At 35.9% G+C, this 11,165-nt stretch overlaps 1 pseudogene; it reads left to right on the forward strand.

Moving 5' to 3' along the window:
• The first annotated feature begins 4,764 nt into the window (after positions 1–4,764).
• Positions 4,765–5,417, forward strand: LOC141519939 (large ribosomal subunit protein uL6-like; annotated as a pseudogene).
• The last annotated feature ends 5,748 nt before the right edge of the window (positions 5,418–11,165 follow it).

Raw genomic sequence — 11,165 nt, forward strand, 5'->3', positions numbered from 1 at the left:
AGACTGCCATCTTCATACTCTCTTGTCTATACAACTCTGGTGTATGTCCTCCTGTAAATCCCCCAGTAGGAGCCTATCCAACATTTTAGAGGCCTACATTAATTGTATATCAATAGAGTATGAAGGCTCATCAATTATTTCTCATTCCGACCATCTATCTGACCTACCTTCTTTTCTTTTTATGCATCATAACTTGGTGGTAGAGTGTAAAGTGTGTTCTTAGACACAAAAAGACCTGAGTTCATAGCCTGCCACAAACCCTTACTGGCTGTTTGATCCTTGGGCAATTTGCTTGTCTTGTCTTCGTCTCAGTTTCCTCATTGGGAAAATGGAGACAATAAGAGTATCTATTTCCTGGGGTGGTTAGGAATTCAAAGGAGTAGCCCAGATAAAGCACTCTGTAAACCTTACAATTCTATCTAAATGTTAGTTATTATCATATCACTCTCTGATGAAATACTTTTTGTCACTTAGCCTATTCATCCCTTGGCTGACAATATGTTATGATTTATTCATGCCCACTAAATGCCTCTCTCTCTTGCCTTTTGGATGACCCTCAAATGTCATTCTTTGATGACTTGTGCTCAGTGGTCAAAGTCATATCATATCAAGTGTTAGGAAGAGTATTAGAGAGACAACTTGGCTCTTACTGAATTTCATGCTGCATTTTCCTGGGTTGGATGGGAATACTGCTAGCACAAGTCTAGTCTTTAGTTTTCCCTCAGGCATGATTAAACTCTGGGACACTGAGTCACACTAATAGTCCACATGATTCTGATTGATAACCAGGATGCCAGGGTATTAATTTACTCAGAAAACCAGATGCTGAGTGATGGGGAATGCTTATGTCATCTGGTCAGTTCATTCCCTTTCCAGTAAGAAAACTCTTAGGAAAGTAAATTAATATAATTAAGTTGCTTAGTAACTATAGTTGTGAAATTAAAGGGAGTTGCAAGTTGTTGGAGGTTTTTTTGACCATTTTATTCAATTGCTTCACCTAGAGGGATGTTCTTGCTAAGCAGGCTAGAATAGTCATACTGGTTGGTTAGAACACCCTCACTCTTCAATTGTTCTGAATATACAAGAAATCCTGATTTTCTGACTTGCCCTTTTTCAGATTCCATGCAGATCCATACTTTTTCATTTGATTTTATCCCAGGCTCTCATGACCACTGACCCAGACTTGTGAGTTTTTCAGTTGTATTGGACTTTCTATGACCCTATTTTGGGTTTTCTTGGCAAAGATAATGGAATGTTTTCAATTTCTCTCTCCAATTCATTTTACAGATGAAGAACTGAGGCAAATAAGGTTAAGTAACTTGTCCGGGGTATTAATGATTAAATTAAGATGAGTGCTGACTCCAAAAGCTGTACTTTATCGACTAGAGGTACCACCCTGTTTAAATTTAAGAAAGTATTAAGCTTAAGATTAATGTTAAAGGTATGTCTATAGGCAGCTCACCACACAAAATCTATTCTCACACATTTTTCAGCACATTCCTGGGTCCCCATTATTTGTTTATTAAAAGTTCATGCTTCTTCATCTTGGACTTTAGACCTCTACAATTGGTCCCACCTATTTAATTTTATATTATTCCTTTCTACATACTTTTCATGCCAAACAGACTGGATTGTTTTTTATGCATCACATATACACTTATTCTCACACTCTTGTGCCTTTGCTGACACTGTTAAATCTATTCAGCTTCTTTTTTAAAAAGGTGCATTTTCCTACCCTATCCTCAGATTTTGAGCACATTCTTTTTGTTGAGTCTGTGGACCCACTCCATCCTTACCTCTGATCACAATCATGATGGTGTTAAAATAACAGGGTCAGTAGAAAATTTCTCTTGATACTGAAGTTTGGAAATGGAGTTGGGGGAGAAGTGGAGTCAAAGGTAAGGAGAAGAACAAAGATGGTGGTATGAGTTCATTACACTACCTAATGAAAGGACTTATCCAAATCTTTGTAGAAATTGATTTTAGACTTATTGTATCCTCTTGATATGGATAAAAGAACATAGAACTGGGAGGCAAGTTCCTAGTTCCAGTTCTCACATCAGATAATTGTGCTATTTTGAACAGGTCATTCACCTTTGGTTTTTTGTGTATGTATGTATATTTTTGTGTATGTGTGTGTATAAGAAGGAAGTTGAAACACAGGATTTCTAAAACTTAATTTATATTTCATATTCTGTCTCTTACTAGAGTAATTTAGAAAATAAATGACCTTCCCACAAGATACTTACCATGATACTCTCATTTAATCTCATGAGATGAGTGGAATTTAAGTTATTTACAAAGTCTATCTATCATAACTTGGCCTTTTGTAAGATTTTAGGTTAAGGACATTGGAAAAGATGATAAGACAAAATAGTCTTCGAGAAGGTTATTGAAGTCAGGATGACATAAATTTCTTCACATCATCTGCTTTTAAAAGGTAACATTGGGTTTCTCTTATAAATTATGATATAAAGAATCCCAGGCAGACAGTAGCACAGATTGAAGAAGAGTGTAAGTGTGACTGGAAACTAGTAGAACTAAAGAACATTGAAAAAAGTAGGATTTCACACTGAATCCATTTTACAAAGACTCATAAAACCTTAATATAACACAGGGAGTGCCGTGTTTATAGGCAGTGCTGCTGCTCACACAGGCTCAGAAATGGGAATGCCAATGACTCCTGAAGCAAGGAGAGAAAGTCACATCAGGAAGAGGTGGTAATTAAAATCAATGGGGAAACCAAAATAAAGAAGAAACCTTCCAGTTTATCAGAACTAGTGTGGCCATATCACATTATACAAAGATGACAGGGACAGTAAATATCTTTCCCTTTTATTTCTAATCACCAGATGATTATTACATGCATATTATAGTTCTAGTATTATGAAAGGTACTATGGAGAAGGCTAGCAAAGTCTCAGGCCCTACTGTGCAGGAATTTATAATTGTGTGGAGGAGCCTAGATTTGCATATGAAGCAAATTAATAATGTTTCAATAGAGTGGGAAGATCACTGTATCTGGAGAAAGAAAATAGCAGAATTTCAAAGAGAAAAAAAAAACAACCTTCACAGCAATTCTCAAAGGAAACTGATAAGTGAATCTATATCTTTGACACTGGAAGGGACTTCAAAGGTCATCTACTTCAAATCTTTCATATTTTCAAGATTTAAAAACTGAATCTTAGAGAAGTTAAATCACTTGCCCAAGAAAACACAACCAGAGACAGGGCCAAAATTCTAACTCAAGTGTGTGATTTCATATTCTTTGTTCCAAATGCAACAGTTTTCCACTGTACTAATGTAGACTTTATTTGAAGACTTCATTTACAGAGGGAGACATTGAAATTCTTTCAGCTGTCTTAGTGAATGATAGTGGACTTGTAGTTCACTAAAAACCCATTCCTTTTTAAAATGTTATCTAATAATGCTACTGCCATTTTATATTTGTGAAACTGATTTTTTGAACCCAAGTATAAATCTTTACATTTATCCCTATGACTTATTCTCATCCCAATTTTCTAGTTTCTTTGTCTATTTGGATCTAGACTATGTCATTCATTATTCTAAGTATCCTTCCCAACTTTGTGTAATCTGAAAATTTGATAGAAATGCTATTATTCTTTTCTTTTTAATTTGATAATATTTCTTAGTTTTTTCTGAATAACTTATTGTGAAAATTTGTGCATCCAGTTACATAAAGTTTTGAGTTCCAATTTTTTCTTCCTCACTTCCTTCCCTCCACTCATCTGAAAATGGTGGACAATTTGATATAGTTATACAGGTGCTATAATGAAAAACATGTTTCTATATTAGTCTCAGTTATGGAAGAAGAAACAGATCAAAAGGAAAAAATAACCATTAGAAAAAATAAACTGAAAAAATATATTTCAATCTGCATTCAGAGTCTATTAGTTCTTTATCTAGATATAGTTAACATTTCCCTTTGTGAGGCCTTTTTATTGTCTTGGATCGTTGTGTTGCTCAGAAGAACTGGGTAATTCACTATTGATCACATAATGTCACTGATACAGTGTACCTTGTTTTCTTTATTCTGTTCATTGGACTTTGCATCAGTTCATATAACTCTTTCCAGGTTTTTATTAAATCTGCCTGTTCATCATATCTCATTGTAACAATAGTATTTCATTACATTTATATACCATAGCTCGTTCAGTTGTTCATCAGTTGATGGACATACCCTCAATTTCCAGTTTTGTCCAAAAGACCTGCTATAAATATCTCTACACATGTATGTCCTTTTTTTCCCTTTTTTATTGATCTCTTTGGAATACAAATCTGTATTCTATCCACAGATTGAGTAGTATTGCTCAATCAATGAGTATGCATAATTTGTTTACCCTTTGCGCATAGTTCCAATTGCTCTCCAGAATGGTTGGATCAGTTCACAACTCAACCAATAATACATGAGTCAAGTTTTTCCACATTCTCTCCAACACTGATCATTTCCCTTTCTCTGTCTAATATATTAGCCAATCTAATATGAGTGAGGTGGTACCTTAAAATTTTAATTTGCATTTCTCTAATCAAAAGTTATTTGCAGAACATCTTCATATGCCTAAATATAGTTTTGATTTTGCTATTTGAATCTACTTATACATTTCCTTAGACCATTACTCAATTGAGGTATATATTTTTATCTAAATAATTGATGAGAATTAAATAAAAAGTCAAAGCACAGGTCTCTGGGTCACTCCTCTGGAGACGTGTTTCAAAATTAACAGGGGCTTTTTGGCCCATTCACGATCAGGATGAAGACCATTTTAAGCAACCAGACTGTGGACATTCCAGAAAATGTTGACATTTCTTTGAAGGGTCAGACAGTTATTGTGAAGGGGCCCAGAGGAATCCTCCACAGGGATTTCCATCATATCAATTTGGAACTCAGTCTCCTTGGAAAGAAGAAAAAAAGGCTCCAGGTGGACAAGTGGTGGGGAAATAGAAAAGAACTTGCAACTGTACGCACAATCTGTAGTCATGTGCAGAACATGATCAAAGGTGTTACTCTGGGTTTTTGTTACAAGATGAGGTCTATGTATGCTCACTTCCCTATCAATGTTGTTATTCAAAAGAATGGCTCACTTGTTTCTTGGGTGAAAAATATATCCAAAGAGTGCATATGAGACCAGGTGTAGCTTGTGTGGTTTCTCAAGACCAGAAAGATGAGTTGATTCTTGAAGGAAATGATATTGAACTTGTGTCAAACTCAGCTGCCCTGATCCAACAGGCCACTACAGTCAAAAACAAGGATATCAGAAAGTTTTTGGATGGTATCTATGTTTCTGAGAAAGGCACAGTGCAACAAGCTGATGAATAAGTTGGAAAAGATGCCAAAGACTGTGTCCTGAGGAATCAACACTTATTCAGATGTCAAAATAAAAATACTTTTTTGTCAAAAAAAAATTAACATGGAACCATTAATGAATACTCACTTCCTGAGTACAACAATTCAACAGACAATAGTTATTGTCTAACTCATATCTCTCTGCCTTTTTCTTAAAACCAACATGCAATATTCTATTGAAAGCTCTACCAAAAATCTAAGTAAACTGCAGGATGCTTCTAACTTCTCTCACAAAAGAAAATTCTTCTCAGAGCTTGTTTTTAATAAAACCATACTGGCTCTTTGTAATCACTGTTTCCATTAACAAATAAATACAACTGAATAAACATTAATTATTAATCAAATATAGTATATTATGATGGGAGAGCTATAAATATAATATAGAGGTTACTGTATTCTCTCTCCCATTTTTAAGCCTGTACAAATTAATTTGGCAGTTCAACTAGAGAAAGGACCTCATGTCTGGTACTGCATCTTGCCAAAAAATCTTCAGAATTTTTCTAAGACAATTCATATGGAAGCTATTTGATTTTCTGACATGGTACTATTATACTGTCCAGATTTTACAGGCATGCAGCAATAAATTCAACACAACAGCTCTTACACAGTTGGTAGGCAGCCTAATTTGATTTGATATTTGCCTTCATTCTCAAAGAAGACCATGACATCAGGGAGGTGATGCCATGACAAGCACATGAATTGGATTTGAAAGAGGTGGGGCTATGCTAAGTCACCAGTCCCACTCTCTCCTCAAGAGTCATCTGGATCCACTGAACCACCTAACTTCTCAATATTTAGAAGAAGCAGCCTAGTACCTCTTCTTCTGCACAATTTTCTTTGGAGTCTCCCAAATATTGAGCTAGCTCTATCAATGCATGTGTCAATCTGATCATCTATGCCTGCTTCCCTGAAAAGCATTCGGCCAAGGTAAGTGAGCTTATCTACAGCATTAAAAAAATCTTCATTTATTGTAACTAATGATTCCATGTATGGATTGTTCATTGCTGGCTAGTGAAGAACTTCTTGTGTTAATTGTTAGGCCAAAATTGGCACAAATAAAGGAGAACATACCCATACTTTGTGGCATCTCAGCTTCAGAGACTACTTTGCACAATTATCTGTGAACAAAAAGTCATGCAGCAACTTTCCTTCTACTTTAGTCTTAGTTTTTGACCTTTTCAAGATAAATAATTAGCCATCAGTAAATTTACTATCTCCAGCACCTGACCTAAAATGCCATTTTTCTCTTCATTAAAGGCATCTGGCATCATTGCTGAAAACATGAAAACACCACAGAAACAAGTACAGAGCCCTACTCCACTCCGTTGGTTACAGGGAAAGCATGAGAGCATCATTAATTATCCAGAATACATGGATGCATGCCATCATGAGATGTTATACAGTACTGATGAACTTCTCTGGACAACCATATTTTGCCACAATCTTCTCCAAGTCCTCATAACCAACAGTATTAAAGACCTGGGACTAATTGACAAATGCTATGCATAGCACTCTATTCTGTTCCTGTCATTTCTCTTAGAGTTGTTGGGCAGCAAATACCATATCAAACATTCTTTGATCCTTTCTGGAGTCACACTAATTGTTGGGTAGATAATCATTTTCAGGTGATGGATTCACATATTAAAAAGAATCTGAAAATCTATTTCCTTTTTTTTGTAAAGCCCAAACTGAGGCATCCTTAACTTCCAGGGGGATAACCCCTTCTTGCCTATAACCTGAAAGATTTTAGTCAGCTTTGGTGTGAGCAGTGAATCCCCTGTCATTGTTAATCTCGGATGGAATAGAATCACCACAGTATTAAGTATTTTGTCAGTGACTTTGATAATGGTCTGCTGAGAAAAAATATGGAAGTGTTCAGTTCATCTCTCCAAGATCTTAATCCTAATCAATGTGGATTCATCTGTTCTTAGTAATTGAGATGCACCATGGGTTGTTGACTCATAAATAGACTTCAGGATATTACAAAAGGTCTTTGGATTGTTATCAGTGTATTTCATCTGCTTTATTACTGAGTCAAGAATCTTGCATTTTTATAGCTTTTTTTGCACTTTATTTTTGATGGAATTAAATATTGCCTTCTTAAAGACAAATGAACCATCCTGCTGGTGAACCCTGTGAGGTCATCATTTTTCATTTGGCAACTTCTGAATTTCTCAATCATCTTCATCAAACCAATCTTTTTTATGTAAATATTTTATTTATTTTCCAATTATATGCAAGAGTAGTTTCTACAATCATTTTTGAAAGGTTTTGAATTTTACAGTTTTTCCCCTCACTCCCTTTCCTCCTCCATCCCCCAAAAGAAAGCAATCAGAAATCTGATGGTCTTTACATTTGTTTCCATAATATGCATTTGTGATAGCCTGAAGTCTATTTATGGGTCAACAAGCCATGGTGCATTGTTCTCAACAGACCATCATCAACCAATACTGAAGTCATTGACCATATGTTTTTCCAGGCTTCTCTGAAATCCCATTCTTCCTGATTTCTAATAGAACAATAATATTCTAATATACATATATATATATACATATACATATATATATATATATCAGTTTGTTCAGTCATTCCCATATTGATAGACATCCCCTCAATTTACAATTTTTTGCCACTCCAAACAGAGCTGCTATGAATATTTTGTACATGATCTATTCAGGATACAGACCCAGTAGATAGTGTCGGATCAAAGGGGATTCAATATTGCTAATTATATGTGTTCTTTCCCCTCTGAGTCACTTCTGATGAGAATGAAGGCTCACTTATTCCCCCTCACCTTCTCCTCTTCCACTCTATTGCAAAAGCTATTTCTTAATTCTTTTATGTGAAATATCTTAGCCCATTCTATTTCCCCTTTCTCTTTCTCCTAGTACATTCCTTATTCACATATTGACTCCTTCTTTAAATATATTATACTTTTATATTCAGCTCCCTCCTGTGCTTTGTCTATATACTCCTTCTAACTGCTCTATTAAATGAGAAGGTTCATATGAGTTATCAGTATCTTCTTCCCATGCAGGAATACATGCAGTTCAACATCATTAAATCCCTCAAAATTTGCCCTTCCCAACTCCCCTCCTCTCTATGCTTCTCCTGGGTCCTGTAATTAAAGATCAAACTTTCTGTTCAGCTCTGGTTGTTTTACAAGAAAGTTGGAAAAACTCCCTCTTTCACTGAATGTCTATCTTTTACCCTGGAAGAGGATTTTCAGTTTTGCTTGGTTGTAATCCAAGCTCTTTTGCCTTCCAGAATATTGTATTCCAAACCCTATAAGCCCTTAAGGTAGACACTACTAAGTCCTGTGTAATACTGACTGTAGTGACATAGTAATTGAATTGTTATTTTCTGGTTGCTTGTAATATTTTCTCTTTGACTTGGATATTCTAGAATTTGTCTAAAATATTACTGGGAGTTTTTATTTGGGGATCTCTTTGAGGAGGTGATCAATGGATTCTCTCAATTTATATTTACCCTCTATTTCTAGGATATCAGGACAATTTTGCTGGATTATTTCTTGAAAAATGAAATCTAGGCTCCTTTCTTTCTTGGTCATGACTTTCAGGTAACCCAATCATTTTAAAATTATTTCTCCTGGATCTATTTCCCAGGTCAGCTGCTTTTTCCTAATGAGATATTTCACATTTTCTCCTATTTTTCATTCTTTTGTTTTATTGCTTCTTTATTTCTCACAAAGTTATCAGCTTCCCTTGACTCCATTCTACATTTGAAGGGGTTATTTTCTTCAGTAAGCTTTTTTCCTTATACCCTAGATTTTCTTATATCCTAGATTCTGCTTTTTTAAGACATTCTACTCCTCATTGACCTTTTGGACTGTTTTATACATTTGATTTAAACTGGTTTTTAGCATGTTATTTTTGTTGGTGTTTTTTGGTATCTCCTTTACCAAGCTACTGATTTGGTTTTCAAGATTTTTCCACTTCACTCATATTTCTCTTCCTAATTTTCCTTTACCTTCCTTATTTGCTTCTCAAAGTATTGTTTGAGCTCTTCCATAACCTGAGACCAATTTTTATTTTTCTTGGAGATTTTAGAAGCAGAAACTTTGACTTTGTCATCTACTGAGAGTATATTTTGATCCTCCATGGGACCAAAATAATTTTCTATGGTCAGATTTTTTTTTCTTCTATTGTTTGCTCATTTTTTTCTAGCCTATGACTTGGTTTTAATGTACTTCCAAAGCTTTTGGGGTTTTGGGTCACCCCTTACCTGACCTTAATTCCTTCAAGGTCTTTTGAGAGACTCTGAATGCTCTCCTGTCCTGTGCTCTGGTCTGTGGATGACCACAGACATTCCCTTCTTCCCTGGAGCTGTGAGGAGAACCCTGCTCCTCTATAGTAGCATGGGGGCCCAGACTGGGCCCTGAGTCTGAGTATGGGAAAGCAGCAGAATCCTGTCCCAGGAATAGCAACTCTGCATTCTCTTCCAACTCCTTTACCTCTGTGGATTGAACACTCTGGAAGCACTTGCTGTATGACTCAGTAAGTTCCCAGGGGGGCATTACACTGAAGCCAGTACTGACCTGGGCTTCATGCTCACTCTGGTGTACCAGAGTTTCCCAGTTGACCTTCCAAGTTATCCTTATCTTTTTCCTGGGCTGAGAGGATTTGAAAGTGCTCTCACTGCCAAGGATACAGTCACCCCTAGGGACCCAGGAGCTGATTTGCCCCAATGCAGTGCGGCATGGCTGTGACCCAGACTGTATTGTGGCTCTTTCCAACCTTGGTCCTGGTGGAATAGACCTTTTTTTGTGGATCATCCAAATTGTCTTGGGTTGGAAAATTGTATCACTCAGTCTTTCTGTATGTTCTGTTACTCTAGAATTTGGTTAGAGTCATAATTTTACAGTATTCATAGTGTTCTGGGGGAAGAGCTTCGGGTAATTTCTGTCTCCATGCTTCCCTCTTGGTTCTGCCCCTGTCAGGGATACTTTCAATTTTACAGCAGATGAGTGTGCATATGACTTTACCAATCACTTTATGTACCTACTCCATCTCTAGTGACATACTAAACAATAATAGCAGAATATTAATTTTCTCAAAACTTTTTAATAGGATCTCCCATTTTGAGAGTTGGAAGAGAGTTCAGCCAACAAACAATTAACATTGACCTTGACTACCTGGGCTAAGCTTAGTCTGTTTGGTTTGCAAAGGTCATTAGAGTGGCATGAGCTGTAGACCTAGAATCAAAGGATTTAAATTCAAATCTTACTCTTATCTCATTAACTCTTTGATCACTGGCAACATATTTATCTCTCTGGACCCAGTTTTATCATTCACAAAATGGGATTGGTGTAAATTAAACATAAGGTATCTCCCAGTTTTAAATTCTATTATGCCATAAGATGAATGCGGCATATACCTACTGACCTTATTACTTGCCTTAGGCAAATAGGTGGTGGAATACTGTTGTGGTATGAGTAATGAGGAAATAGATGACTTCAAAGAGCCAGGGAAGGACTTATACACTGAAGTAGACAGGGGAAAAAACCCAGAACAATTTATCCTATAAAATCCATATTATAAAAATGAACAATGTTGGAGACTTTTATAAACTGATAAAGAATGAAATGGGTTGAACCAGGAGAATAATTTATACAATAGCAACAGTATTGTAAAGACAATCAACTTTAAAATCTGCAAGCATTATTATCAATGCAATTCATGATTTGAGAAGATCTATGATGAAAAATACTATGCAAATCCCTATAAAGAAGTGATGGATTTAGAGTTCAGAATAAGACACACATACACACACACACACAC

Source organism: Macrotis lagotis, chromosome 4 (genome assembly GCF_037893015.1).
Source record: "Macrotis lagotis isolate mMagLag1 chromosome 4, bilby.v1.9.chrom.fasta, whole genome shotgun sequence".
Classification (NCBI taxonomy): domain Eukaryota; kingdom Metazoa; phylum Chordata; class Mammalia; order Peramelemorphia; family Peramelidae; genus Macrotis; species Macrotis lagotis.